Raw genomic sequence first — 13968 nt, 5'->3', positions numbered from 1 at the left:
TTTCTTCATCTGCTTGTAATTGATTTTCTTTTTTTTCTTAGTCATCTTTTTTTTTCTTCGTCTGTTTTCTTCTTTTTTATCTTTTTCTCGTTCTTCTTCTTCATCTTTTTCTTCTTCTTCTTCTTTATGTCTTTCTTCTTCATCATTTTCTCCTTTTTCTTCGTCTTCTTCTTCTTCTTCTTCTTCTTCCTTTTCTTCTTCTTCATCATCTTTTTATTCTTCTTATCCGTCTTTTTTTTTTTTCTTTTTCGTCTTCATTTCCTTCGCCTTTGTCTTTTTTTTCTTCTTCTTCTTTCTCGGCTTCTTCTTTTTCTTCATCTGCTTCTAATTGATCTTTTTCTTCTTCATCTTTTTTCTTCGTCTTTTTTCTTTTTTTTTCTTTTTTTTCATCTTTTTCTTCTACTTCTTCATCTTTTTCTTCTTCTTCTTCATCATTTTCTTCTTCTTCGTCTTCTTCTTCTTCTTCTTCTTCTTCTTCTTCTTCTTCTTCTTCTTCTTCTTCTTCTTTTTCTTCTTCTTCTTCTTCTTCTTCTCCTTCTTCATCTTTTAATCTTCTTAACCATCTTTTTCTTCTTCGTCTTCATTTCCTTCGTCCTCATCTTGTTTTTCTTCTTCTTCTTGTTCCTCTTCTTCTTCTTCTTCTACTTGTTTTTCTTCTTCTTCATCTTCTTCCATTTCTTTTTCTTCTTGTTCTTGTTCTTGTTTTTTTCTTTTTCTTCTTCCTCTTCTTCTTCGTGTTCTATTACTTCTCCTTTTTTGTATTTTTCTACGTGTTGTTGTTTTTCTTCGTGTTTTCTTCTTCTTCTTCTTCTTCTTCTAATTGTTCTTCGTGTTCTTCTTATTCTTCTTCCTCTTCTTCTTCTCCTTTTTCTTTTTCTTTTTCTACTGCCTCTTCTTTTCTTCTTCTTGTTCTTCGAATTCTTCTTCTTGTTCCTGTTGTTTTTCTTCATGTTCTTTCCCTTTTTCATGTCCTTCTTCTCCTTCTTCGTGTTTTCTTCTTTTTTGTGTTATTTTTCTTCTTCATCTTTGGCCTCTACTTCTTCTTATTTTTATTTTTCTTCTTTTCCTTCTGCTTCTTCTTCATATTTTCCTTCTTCGTCTTTTTCTTTTTGCAAAGCATTACAAAGGATTACAAAGGCGGAGCATGCCGACAGGAGACCTTTTGGTCCATATCTAGGTCGGATGCGAAAAAAAAAAAATAATAATAAAATAATAAATAGAAACTATAATAATGTAAATAATAAATAAATACATAAATAAATGCATAGGTATAGTTAAATAATAAACAAACAGGTAAAAAGTAAATAATAAATTGACATATAACTAATAATAAATGAAAATCAAACAAACAAATGATAACAAAACAAAAACAAATAATATAAAATAAATTATAATCATTACAGCATCTTGCTTAGGTGTTTATCTAAATGATTCCTAAAGCTTCGAACTGAACTACATTGCACTACCTGTGCAGGAAGTTTATTCCATTCATTAACTACACGGTTGGCAAAGTTGTTTCTACCTACTTCCAAATTTAATCTATTTCCTGACAGTTTGAGACCATTGTTTCTTGTCTGATTCTCATTCAGTTGAAAAATCTTGTCACTTTTGATGTCAATCCTCTTTAAGATCTTAAAGACTTGTATCAAGTCACTTCTGAGTCTACGCTTTTTTAGGGAAAATAGATTCATATGATATAGTCGATTTTCGTATGATTTATTTTTTTATATTTGAAATCAGTTTTATGGCTCGCCGTTGTGCTTTGTCCAATTTGTTAATGTCTTTAATAAGATTCGGTGACCATACGATTACAGCATATTCCAAATGTGGACGAACTAACGATTTATACAGTTTGTTAATGAGTGATGGACTTTTGAAATCAAAAGATCGCGCAATCAGTCCTAGAATCTTATTTGCTTTTTCAGAGGCTGAAATACACTGCTTAGATGATTTGAGGTCATTACTGATAATTACGCCGAGATCTTTTTCACTATCCACTTTTGTTAACGAATTTCCAAATAACTTGTAATCGTACTTCCTGTTATTTTTACCTATGTGCATTACCTTGCATTTACTTGTGTTAAATTTCATTAGCCATTTTTCAGACCATTGCTGTAATTTATCTAAATCTTCTTGAATATCTAATTGGTTTAAGTGATCATTTGCCATTCCGCACAGTTTTGTATCATCAGCAAATTTGGAAACATGGTCTATATCATTTATATATATTAAGAATAGAAGTGGCCCAAGAACGGAACCCTGAGGAACTCCACTTGTAACGTTTTTCCATCTAGAAGTTTTTCCATTTAAAACAACTCTCTGTTTTCGACCATTCAACCAATTACTAGTCCAACCTAATAGGCTACCACTTATTCCATGCAAAGCTAGTTTAGTAAGTAGTCTTTCGTGTGGGACGGTATCAAAAGCTTTTGCAAAGTCTAGATATATTAAATCTATATTGTTTCTTTTGTCATAATTCGATATAACTGTGTTGTAGAATTCGAGTAAGTTAGTCACGCAAGAACGTTTCCGTCTGAAACCATGCTGGCTATCATTTATCAAACGGTTACTTTCTAAATGATGTTCGATAGCATCTCTGATGATAGTTTCCATTATTTTTCCTACGATTGAAGTCAAACTTATAGGCCTATAGTTATTTGGTTTCTTTTTGTAACCTTTTTTGAATATGGGAGTAACGTTAGCTAGCTTCCATTCTCTTGGGACATCTCCGGATATGATGGATTTCTTGAAAATAATCTCTAATGGAACAACAATCTCATTTTTCATTTCCTTAAGATTCTTGGATGCCAACCGTCAGGCCCTGGTGTTTTATTAACTTTGAATTTGTCTATACACCTTTTAATTTTTTCTTTTGTTATATTTACCGTAGTGAGTAAGTTTACCCCAGACTTTTCACAGGTTTCAGTTTGGAATTCACTTTGAGGTGTTTCGTTTACGAATACCGAGCTAAAATAATTGTTTAAGATATTACACATTCCTTCATTTGAAATATTCAAGTTGACCGTCAGCAGATAATAGTGGACCAATGTGATTCCTAACAACCTTTTATCTCTAATGTAACTATATCTAGATGACTTTTCGCAGTTGGTGTGTTAAAACAGACCTCGACGGCTTGAAATTGGTCCTATGCAGTGACCATGGAGAAAGGATCTTCCTCGAACTGGTGGCATTTCCTGGTGACAATGATAGTAATTGATAAAAAGCCCCCAAATTATGCCCTCATGTTTATCAATTGTTTTTCTTTTTTATGATATCATTCTTTTAAGTTTGAAAATATTTCAAAAACTCCCCACAACTCTGTGCCATGGTCTACACTGACAATTCTTTCATAACATAAATTCAGTGCTAAAGAGTGTGTGTGTGTGTGTGTGTGTGTGTGTGTGTGTGTGTGTGTGTGTGTGTGTGTGTGTGTGTGTGTGTGTGTGTGTGTGTGTGTGCGTGTGTGTTTCCGTGTATGTGTGTTTATGTATGTGCGTGTGTGTGTGTGTGTATGTAATTTCTAATGGAACAACAATCTCATTTTTAATTTCCTTTAAGATTTTTGGATGCCAACCGTCATGCCCTGGTGTTTTATTAGCTTTGAGTTTATACACCTTTTAATTTTTTCTTTTGTTATATTTACCGTAGTGAGTATGTTTATCCTAGACTTTTCACAGGTTTCAGTTTGGAGTTCACTTTGAGGTGTTTCGTTTACGAATACCGAGCTAAAATAATTGTTTAAGATATTACACATTCCTTCATTTGAATATTCAAGTTGACCGTCAGCAGATAATAGTGGACCAATGTCATTCCTAACAACCTTTTTATCTCTAATGTAACAAGAGAGTTCTTTGGGATTCTCTTTGGATTTATCAGCGATGTTCATTTCGTATTGTCGTTTTCTTTTTCTTATTATCTTTTTTAAATCTCTCTGTATTGATGTATATTTATTTTTGCATTTTTGCATTATTGAAAAAGTGACTAAGCCATACATCTAGCAAATATTCACCACCTCTTTGAAAACCTCAGTTGACCTTTAGATAAATGGAATAAACTTCATGCAGAAGCAGTGCAATGTAGTACAGTTCGAAGTTTTATGATTCATTTAGATAAATACCTAGGCAATATGCTGATACTGTAATGCCTGCCGTTATTTTATTTCATTTCATTGATTCATTATTATTTATCTATTAATTATTTATTATAGATTATAAATATTTGTTTATTATTTATCATTATATATATATATATATATATTTCATTTGTCTATTTTTTCACATTCGACCTAGTTATGGACCAAAAGGTCTCCTGTCGGCATGCTCTTTCTTTGTAATTCTTTTTAGTCATTAGATGCACCCGAGCACTTATATTTCTTGTAAGCCTGTCTCTTTTTAGCAATCCTTCTTTGCAGTTTCTTTGTCGAGCCACTTTGGGCGAGCCTGATTTGGGGGACGTCTGTCCTTAAAAGGAGTGTAAGTTTGAATCATCTTAGTGAGCGTATTTTGAAATATTTCCCACATCTGATCTACAGGTCTATCGTTTAATTTTGCCTCCCAATCTGTAAGCTGAATCTCCTGACGTAGTCCTATGAACTGAGCTTTACTGAAATCGGGTATTTTAGAAACACAAGTATCTATTCTAAAAAAAATTAAGAGTTTGAATCTAAGTTGTGATCGCTATTTGCAACAGATTCATCGACTTGTACATCAGTTACCATGCTCTCGCGGCTAGTGATCAATAGATCGAGTAAGTTTCCATATCTTGTGGGCTCTTTTACATGCTGAATTAAGTAATTGTCACCAAGAAAATCAATCAAGCGACTACCTATATGGCCATGTTCAAGGGTCATCCAATCAATGTCAGTAAAATTGAAATCACCCATTATCAATAAATCCCGGTTGCAGAAACTAGACAGTTCTTGAAATAACAGTTGGTCGTCTGCTAATGATAATGTCTTTGGCCTATATATTACACCTGTATTCATTTTTTTTTTTTTTTTCCATTTGTTTGGATTAACTCAACCCACAAACTATCATATGCATCCTATTTCACTTTCTCTAAAACACAAGCATGAGCATTGTTTTTAACGTACAACAGAACACCCCCACCTTTTTTGTGGTTTCTATCCTGATGAAAGTGCTTAAATCCCGCAATATTAAATTTAGATTCGAACTCTGTACCATTTAATCATGTCTCAGTTATTCCTATCATATCGAGATTTTCGCTTTTGACATACGCCTGTATTTCTTGAAATTTATTCCTAATACTACGAGCATTAAAGTACATGGTTTTAAGAAACTCGTGATTATTCCTTTTTGACACATTTTGATTTTCAATATCATGTCTTACATTATCATTTTATTTTATATATATATATATATATATATATATATATATACCTTGCTCTATATCATTATGTGGTCCTTCATTGACATTCAATGCCTCATTAACATTTCTCCCATCAAAATTAACATTTCCCCTGTCACGGACATCTGGTCGATCACGGTCATCCGAACTCTTCTTTACATTTTGTCCCCCTACGTCACCGTGATTCACGCCGGCCTCCCGTCGTCCATTGACATTATGTCCGGCATCCCTTCCTAAAATTATATTTTGTCCTCCAGTGACATTATATCCTACCGTGATATTTTTTCCTCCACTATAATTACATCCCATCGTGATCTTTTGTCTTCCACTGTCATTACATCCCATCATGATATTTTGGCCTTCATTGACATTCTGTCCGGTATTCCTTCCTAAAATTATATTTTGTCCTCCACTGACATTATATCCTACCGTGATATTTTCTCCTCCATTATCATTACATCCTATCGTGATATTTTGTCCTCCACTATCATTACTTCCCATCGTGATATTTTGTCCTCCACTGTCATTACATCCCATTGTGACATTTTGTCCTATGACATTACATCCTAATGTAACATTTCGTCCTCTACCGACATTATATCCTAAAATTATATTTTGTCCTATATTGGCAAATTGTTCTACATTAATGCTATACTCTACACTGTTTCCACATGTACATTCTATTTCCCCTTCCCTTTGGGCTTCTACCCTAAAAAAGGAGCTAGTTCATTACAAACTCCCACAATGATGTTTGTTAGAACATCTTTGCCTCTGCGGGTAAGGTGGATCCCATCAGAAGCGTAAAGGTCATGGCGCCTAGAAAAGAGATACCAAGGATCAAGAAAGTGGTATCCCAATTGTGTGCACAGCTGCGATATCCCATCATTGATACCTATGGCTCTACTGTTCCAACGCGAGCCTGCGTAGATCCTCGGGAGGATCCCACAGACTACGTGACGGCTCCCACGTTCCTTCATCTCCTGAAGGAGGACCTTGTAATTCCGAACAAGCTCCTCTGATCTCACCCTTCCTACATCGTTACTTCCCGTATGAACAATCGTAACCGTGTTCTTCTGCCCTTGCTCCCTGATGGACTGGGTACAATCGGGGATCCCACGGCCCGGTTGACATACAAGCTTGAAACGTAGCTTAGTCTTCAGCTGCAGGATGTCGTCATAGCCTCGCACCATGGAGTCCCCCACCACCAAGAACTACTGGTTTTCAGCCACTTCATCCTCCAGTAGAGCAAAACGATTGGCTAGAGCCTGCGGTTGCTCCACAGGGCACACGTCTACCGAACGCGGGCTCGACAAACGGGACCCCACGGAGCGCCACTCGCTCACGGCAGCGACAGTAGGGGGAAGAAGTGGAACGCTCTTTGGGTTGTGGGGAGGGGTCACTCTTCTCAAGGAGCGCACTTCTGAGGAGACGAATTTCCTCCTCACACATCCTGAGACGGACCTCTAGGTTCACGCAACCTTCACAAGCCATTTCTCTCCTACTTTAGCAATAAAAACTACAAAGAGAAAATACAAATCAACGACAAAAAACAAAACAAAAACAAAGCGGTCTCTAATAAACTAAATACGCAAAGCTTACTCTGCTTACCTTATACTATTTTTCCTACCTTTGGAGTACAGTAACAGAAAACTGTTTTGAATTTTGTAAGAGGCCGGTAGCGAATGCAAATCGGGTTGGGAGGCATGTGCTGGGTCAGCGAGTTCAGGCTCGGCGCCTGCTGTTTAATAACATTGAAGGCGACGTTATGTCTATGTAAACACACCGACGGTGGTGACTGTTTTATAATCGCTGATGTAATCAAAACTCTGTAAGCGCAAAGTTATTTTTCGTTTGACTAAGCTGAGGTAAACGATATTGCTAGTGACATTGTAACGGCTTTCCGGATTGGAGAAAAGGTGGAGAAGGAGGAAAAACTATTGGTGCATGAATTCAAAGTCACGCCCATAAGGAGTGACATTTATTTGAGAAGTCAGAGGAGATTGGATTAGGAAAATTAGTGACGTCAGACGAAGGTAGCTTAGCGTATGATACGGGGATCTCGGGAGAGGGTGTGGGAGTCGAGTAGAGAGAGAGATCCTGAGTGTACCCCAGTGAGCGTAATTACAGTGAAAGAGGAAAAACTAATCCATTTTCCTTAACCTCAGGACTGAATTGAAGTACAATACAAATACTAGGCATGGGGCCTAATGAACTTGGAAACTAGGCATGGGGCCTACTGCTTAAAAAGGACTGGAAAACTTATAAGAAAAGACGTGAGGGGAAATTAAGTGACTACTAACAGAATAGAGGAAGAGGTCTGACAGTGGTGGTGACAGTGACTCCAAGGGAGGTGAAAGTGGTGGCAGCGGTGGGATGAACTGAGTGTTAAACATACTCCGAAGAAACTTGTGCAAGAAAGTCTACGGGAACAATACAACCAAAATCAAGAGCGTACTGGTTCGGACGGTCGACTACGAGTGAAATCTACAACTTCAAGTAACTACTACGATTGGAACAAGCATTCTTCAAGATTCTTCAAGGTGATCATCATCTACAAGGCGGTCTTCAAGGCAGAGTGTGTGATGGAGCTGAGGAACAACGTCGCTGACGAATGACAAGGCCGTAGAAGGACGTCAAGATAGAAGTTGACATCACGAAGTGACATCGCAAGCAGCCAGGCTAAAGCAAGGTATTAGTAATTAGTATGAGCACCTCTCAGAATTCTAACGTGTTGAGACACGAAATCCATACCTCCAATGTCTCTATTCCAAAATTTACTGGATTATCTAACACCTATGGTGTTAATAAGTTTCTTAATTTAATAGATACTCTTATAGTGAGTAAAAACATTACGAATGAGAACCGGAAGATAGAGATTCTCAAGGAGAATATCGATCCAGAGCATGGAAGGGCGAGGTTTGTCATTAACTTCCAGCAAATGGAAGAAATTAATCAATATGAGAATTACAAAAAAGCCTTCATCAAACATTTTATGTCCAATTGTGATCAGGATCCTATTAGGTCATTGGTAAAAATGATTAAGGAAGTTAGGACAAGTGAAATTGACACAGAGTACTTAGCTAGATTAGATAGATGGTCAAAAGACATGAATTCTATCTTGAAAGATTCAGACTGGATAGAAAGATCTAGTGACAAGATGAAAATCTCACAAATAATCAAATTGATTACATTTAGCTTATTGGCAAAGAATTCTGATGACTTAACAGCAGAAAGGCTGTACAAGGATCTAAAATCAAATATAAGTTTAGGAGAAGTAGATTATCTTCTTCAAGGATACAGTGAAACCAGAACAATAAAACCATATGTAATGCCTATAAATCAACAAAGCCAAAATAGGAACTCTAGAGAGTTTAAGAAAACCGAAGTAGGACATAGGCGGCATGCTAGAAGTCCATCTAGGGATAGAGATACCAGAATCCTATGTTTTAATTGTAATACATGGGGACACAAAGCACAAGAATGTTTTTATGGGATTATTTGCAGAAATTGTACATATGAAGGACACCATGAGTATCAATGTAGGAACCCTCCATTCTGTATTTATCATAATAGAATAGGTCATAGGACTCATGAGTGCCGGAATTTTCGGGTACCCCCAGGGCTAAGAGGAAAACCCCCAGACACAGAATAAACAAATTCAGACCTCCCCATATATATACCGATAGGCGGTATTGTGGTAAATATGGGAATGCAAGGGAGATGAAAGAAACTGACAAGCTGATAATTACTGTTGGTAAAACTTCTGTAGGACCTCTCATTGCGGGTAAAGTGTTCAATAAGCCTATTCAAATTTTTATTGATACAGGGTCTGTAGTTAATGTAATTACTAGTAAAGTTTTACACCATTTGAACCCTGGGTCGAAAATGTTGGAACCAATCCGTTACTCATTACAAGGTGTAACTGGAAATCAGTTAAAAACATTAGGTAAGGTGGAACTAGAAGTTGCCTTATATACAAATGAACATTTGTACATACCAGTGATAGTGGTAGAGGAGTCTGTTTTTCCAGGAGATTTATTGATAGGATTTGCAACTATGAGAAAAGAAAACATGGTAATTTGTCCTGCTGACTTAGGAATTTTAGTGAAGTCACAGGTAATCCCATTCTTAAATCAACCAGACTTAAGACCAGTGACAGGAATCAATGAATCCTTAGATAACATTTCTATCTTAGATAGAGTGACCGAGCGGTCCAACCCTACAGAAGGTAAAACAATTTGTGAACCCAACTCAGAAGTTCAGGAAATCCCAGAGATTACTAAATTATCAACTACAGAAGCCTTGAGAATTGCAGATTGCGGAGTAACAAGGTCGACATTGTTACATCCCATGTCAATTAATAAGGTTGAAGTGTGTTTGAAAGGAATCAATGTAGACTCTGAAATAATTACAGTCCCAGAATCAGTTAAAATTAAAGGATTGAAGTGGGACTCAGGGATTTATAAGACAAATAAGAACAGAGTAGAAGTATTAGTAATTAATACTATGAATAAAGAGATAGTTTTAAAGAAAGGTACACAAATAGGATGTATTCAGGTGTGTACTAAACCTATTAAGATTTTAAATGAGACTAGTGAGAAGATGGAATTACCAACTTCATCAATTTGTTCAGTTCAAGAAGGAATAGACTTAAGAAATAGATATAAAGAATTCTTACAATCAACTAATTGCCCTGAGTTGGATGAAGCTTTATTTGCTTTGCTTGTGAAACACAAAAAAGCAATTGCTTTGCCGGGGGACGCCTTAGGCAAAACAACTGTTTTAAAACATCACATTAAGTTAAAACCAGGAACACAACCTATCTACATACCAGCCTACAGAGTTCCTCACTCTAAATTAGCTGTAGTAGATAAACTCATCACTGAAATGTTATCACAGGATATTATTGAACATAGTAAAAGTGAGTGGAATTTTCCGTTGATCTTAGTACCAAAGTCTGATGGAACTATGCGCCCAGTTATTGATTACAGGGAATTGAATAAGCACACCATTCGTGATAGGTTACCATTACCCATTATCGGTGACATTTTGAGAAGTTTGGGAACTGAGAATAGATATTTTAGCACTATAGATATCAAATCAGCTTTTTGGCAAATAGAATTGCATGAAGATTCAAGAGAGTTCACAGCATTTTCTACTACAACAGGACATTATGAGTTCAAGAGAATGCCATTTGGGTTATGTAATAGTCCATTAACTTACATGAGATTAATGAATACTATTCTAGATGGATTGTTAGGAAACACTGCCAGTGTATTTCTAGATGACATTTTAATAGTTTCTCAGACTGCAGTGGAGCACTTTAAGAAATTAGATTTGATATTCTCAAGACTAGAAGCAGGGTTAAAAGTAAAACTTGAAAAATGTAAGTTCTTGCAAGACAGTGTCATTTACTTAGGACATAAGATAGACAGACACGGACTTAGTACAGTAAATTCAAAGGTTGACGCTGTCAAGAATTTTCCAGTTCCGACCAATGTAGACAAGGTTAGGAGCTTTTTGGGATTAACAGGATATTATAGAAAATTCATTCAAAGTTATGCTGACCTTGCTAATCCACTAAGTTCTTTGTTAAGAAAGGACTCAAAGTTCATATGGGGACCTGCACAACAGCAAGCTTTTGACAAGTTGAAAGAGAAACTCACGAGTACACCTATTTTAATTTTTCCCGACTATGAAAAAGAATTCATTCTTTGTACTGATGCGTCTGACATAGGATTAGGAGGCATACTCATGCAAGAGAGAAATGGAACTTTGAAACCCATAGCTTACACATCAAGACTTTGTAATAGTGCGGAGAGAAACTACTCTATAACAGAAAGAGAAACTTTAGCAGTAATTTATTCTTTGGAAAGTTTTAGGGATATGATACTAGGGTATCCCATCAGAGTTTGGACTGATCACAATGCTATTCAGAACTTATTTAAGCATAAGAATCTTAGAGGCAGACTTGCTAGATGGTTTGCGATACTTCAGTGCTATGAAGTTCAATTTGAATATATTCCGGGTAGAAGGAATGTAGCAGATCCACTTTCTAGAAACATTAGTCAACCAATGACTGGGACTGGGTTGATTAATTTTGTTTGTAGTATAGAAGAATTAGTAACTTTAGATGAAGAAATGCTAATAAGAGAACAGAGAGATGATGAGACATGTGATTCAATAATCAAGCATTTGATGAACCCAAGAGGAGATCCTCCAAAGCTACCAAAGGGGTATAAGATAGAGGAATTTCATTTGATTAATGGAATTTTGTATAGGAAAACATTTGTAAATGGGAAAGATATTTCTAGAGGTCAAGTAAATCAGTTGGTTATACCACAAACTCTGGTAAATGAGATATTGAAGTTACTTCATGATAGTGATTGTAGTTCACATCCTGGAAAGGATAAAACTTATAGACAAGCACAACTTAAATACTTTTGGCCAGGTATGAAGAAATCTATATATGATTATATAGAAAAGTGTGTAAAATGTGTAAAGGTGAAGGGAAATACACCAAAACCTGCTCCTATACTCACCTATCCCATTCCACAGAAACCTTGGGAAAGAGTTCACATTGATACATTAGAATTACCTATGTCCGAGAACGGCTTTAAATACCTATTTGTTGCTATTGATTATTTTTCAAGATTCTGTATATTACAACCCATAATCAATAAGAAAGCTGAAACTATTGCTTCCGTAATCTATGATCAGATAATCTGTAATTTTACTACACCTAACATCTTAGTTTCAGATAATGGGACTGAATTTAATAACAAAATCTTGGAAAATCTATGTAGTGTATTCCACATTAAGAAAGTCAATATACTCGTGAATCATCCCAAAGGTAACGGGGTAGTAGAAAGGTTAAACAAAAAGATAATTATATGTCTTAGAACCCTAATAAGTCCTCATAGTGTAACTTGGGATACTTGGATTCCTTGTGTTAAGTGTACCCTGAACAATCAAATTAATGTAGCAACTGGTGATACACCTCATTTTATAATTTTTGGGGAGGACAAAACTCTGCCATATGAAATGTTGACTGCAGAGCAGAAGCCCATATATAATATGGATGATTATATATCAAATAGGATAAATACTCTTCAAAGTATTCACCAAAGAGTTAGGAAACATATGCAGGTCTATTCACAAGAGATGAAGGAACAACAACACAAAATAGCTCATAAACTAGAATTGAAAATTGGAGATTTAGTAATGGTCAAACTAACTTCACCCAATAATAAACTTTCACCAAGGTACACTGGTCCATATAGTGTAATTGATTCTGCAGGTGGGAATAAATTTAGATATAAACATTTAGAATCAAGAGAAGAATTGATAGGACATTTAGATGACATAAGGAAAATTAGCTTGCAGATCTATGAAGATAATTATAGTAATACTCTTTGTATCAATGTTGACAACACTGAAGAGTATAAGGAAAACTTTGACTGTATTCTTGCTGAGTTGAATATTAATCTTGATGTATTTTACAGATGAGGGCTGCAATAATTATTATATTAAGTATAGTGAGTGCCATGGACTGGAATCCGATTCGTCCTGGAGCATTGGTACATCATCAAGGTAACCTAATCTTGGTAGATAAGGTAGTATGAGTAGTTCTTGATTGTAAAAATGTAACCAAAATTAAAGAAAATGTGGACTCCATTAATAATAGTTTAAAAATTCTAAAACAGAACATTACTATGGGTAAACTTGAAACCAAAATAAAAGAAATAGAGGATAAATTGCACATCATAGGGTCCAATTTCAAAAGCACTAAACAAAAGAGAAGTGCAATAGTAGCGACTTTAGGAGCTCTTGCTGGATTAGGTATTGCCAATTTTGTCTTCCTTGCTGACTTGAAATTTTCCATAAATACATTTAAGGAGAAAGTTGAAAAAATTAATGAATTACAAACAAGAATAAAAAACATTGAGGAAATTAACTCTGATATTTCAGATAACTTAGAGAATCTCAGTTTGAAACAAAGTGAACAAGAGAATACAATGCAACTTTTCTTGCTACTCAATACTATGCATTTGAAATTATCTGAGATGCAAGTTCAGTTGGAATCTTTTGTACAAGATTTAGTTATGGCAAATTCGGGTCAAGTAACTTCTTCTCTCCTTCCAATACCTCAACTTATAAAGGTAATTAAGTCAGCAAAGAAGGATTGGAACTTTGAACCTTTCTATGAAGAAGCTAATGTAGCATTATATTATCCATTGCTAAACTCCTACCTTAATGTTACTTCAGTTATTATTGAAATCCCGTTCCCTTCTAACCTAAGATTTAACTTATTCAAATTGAAACCCTTCCCATTGAAGGTAAATGGTTCATTTTATGAAGTAGATATTCCAGTTGTGGACCCAATCAATTATATCCTTTCTGTAGACAATCTGAAGGAGAGCAGGATCTCTAATGACAAATTGAAGGAGTGTAAAAAATTTAATAGGAATCTTTACCTTTGTAATGCTCCCCTTTTTGTGTTCCGAGAAGCTTCACATGAATTCTCTGGTTAGGAATGTGTCTGTTATGAACAATTGTCATTACCAACGAATTTTGGTAGACCAAATCCCTCATTGTAAC

The 13968-nt window shown here is 35.6% G+C and overlaps 1 protein-coding gene across 1 annotated transcript in view; it reads right to left on the bottom strand.

Moving 5' to 3' along the window:
* LOC143031052 (BTB/POZ domain-containing protein 6-like) overlaps positions 1-11409 on the bottom strand; it is a 246509-nt gene extending 235100 nt beyond the window's left edge. The window contains exon 1 of the mRNA XM_076194428.1: positions 11339-11409. The gene's annotated coding sequence lies outside the window, so the exon portion shown is untranslated. The remainder of the gene's footprint in view (positions 1-11338) is intronic.
* Between the last annotated feature and the right edge of the window lie 2559 nt (positions 11410-13968).

Source organism: Oratosquilla oratoria, chromosome 12, assembly GCF_046742065.1.
Source record: "Oratosquilla oratoria isolate Oo_2021 chromosome 12, ASM4674206v1, whole genome shotgun sequence".
NCBI classification, from domain to species: Eukaryota; Metazoa; Arthropoda; class Malacostraca; order Stomatopoda; family Squillidae; genus Oratosquilla; species Oratosquilla oratoria.
This window is presented reverse-complemented; position numbering and strand designations above follow the sequence as displayed.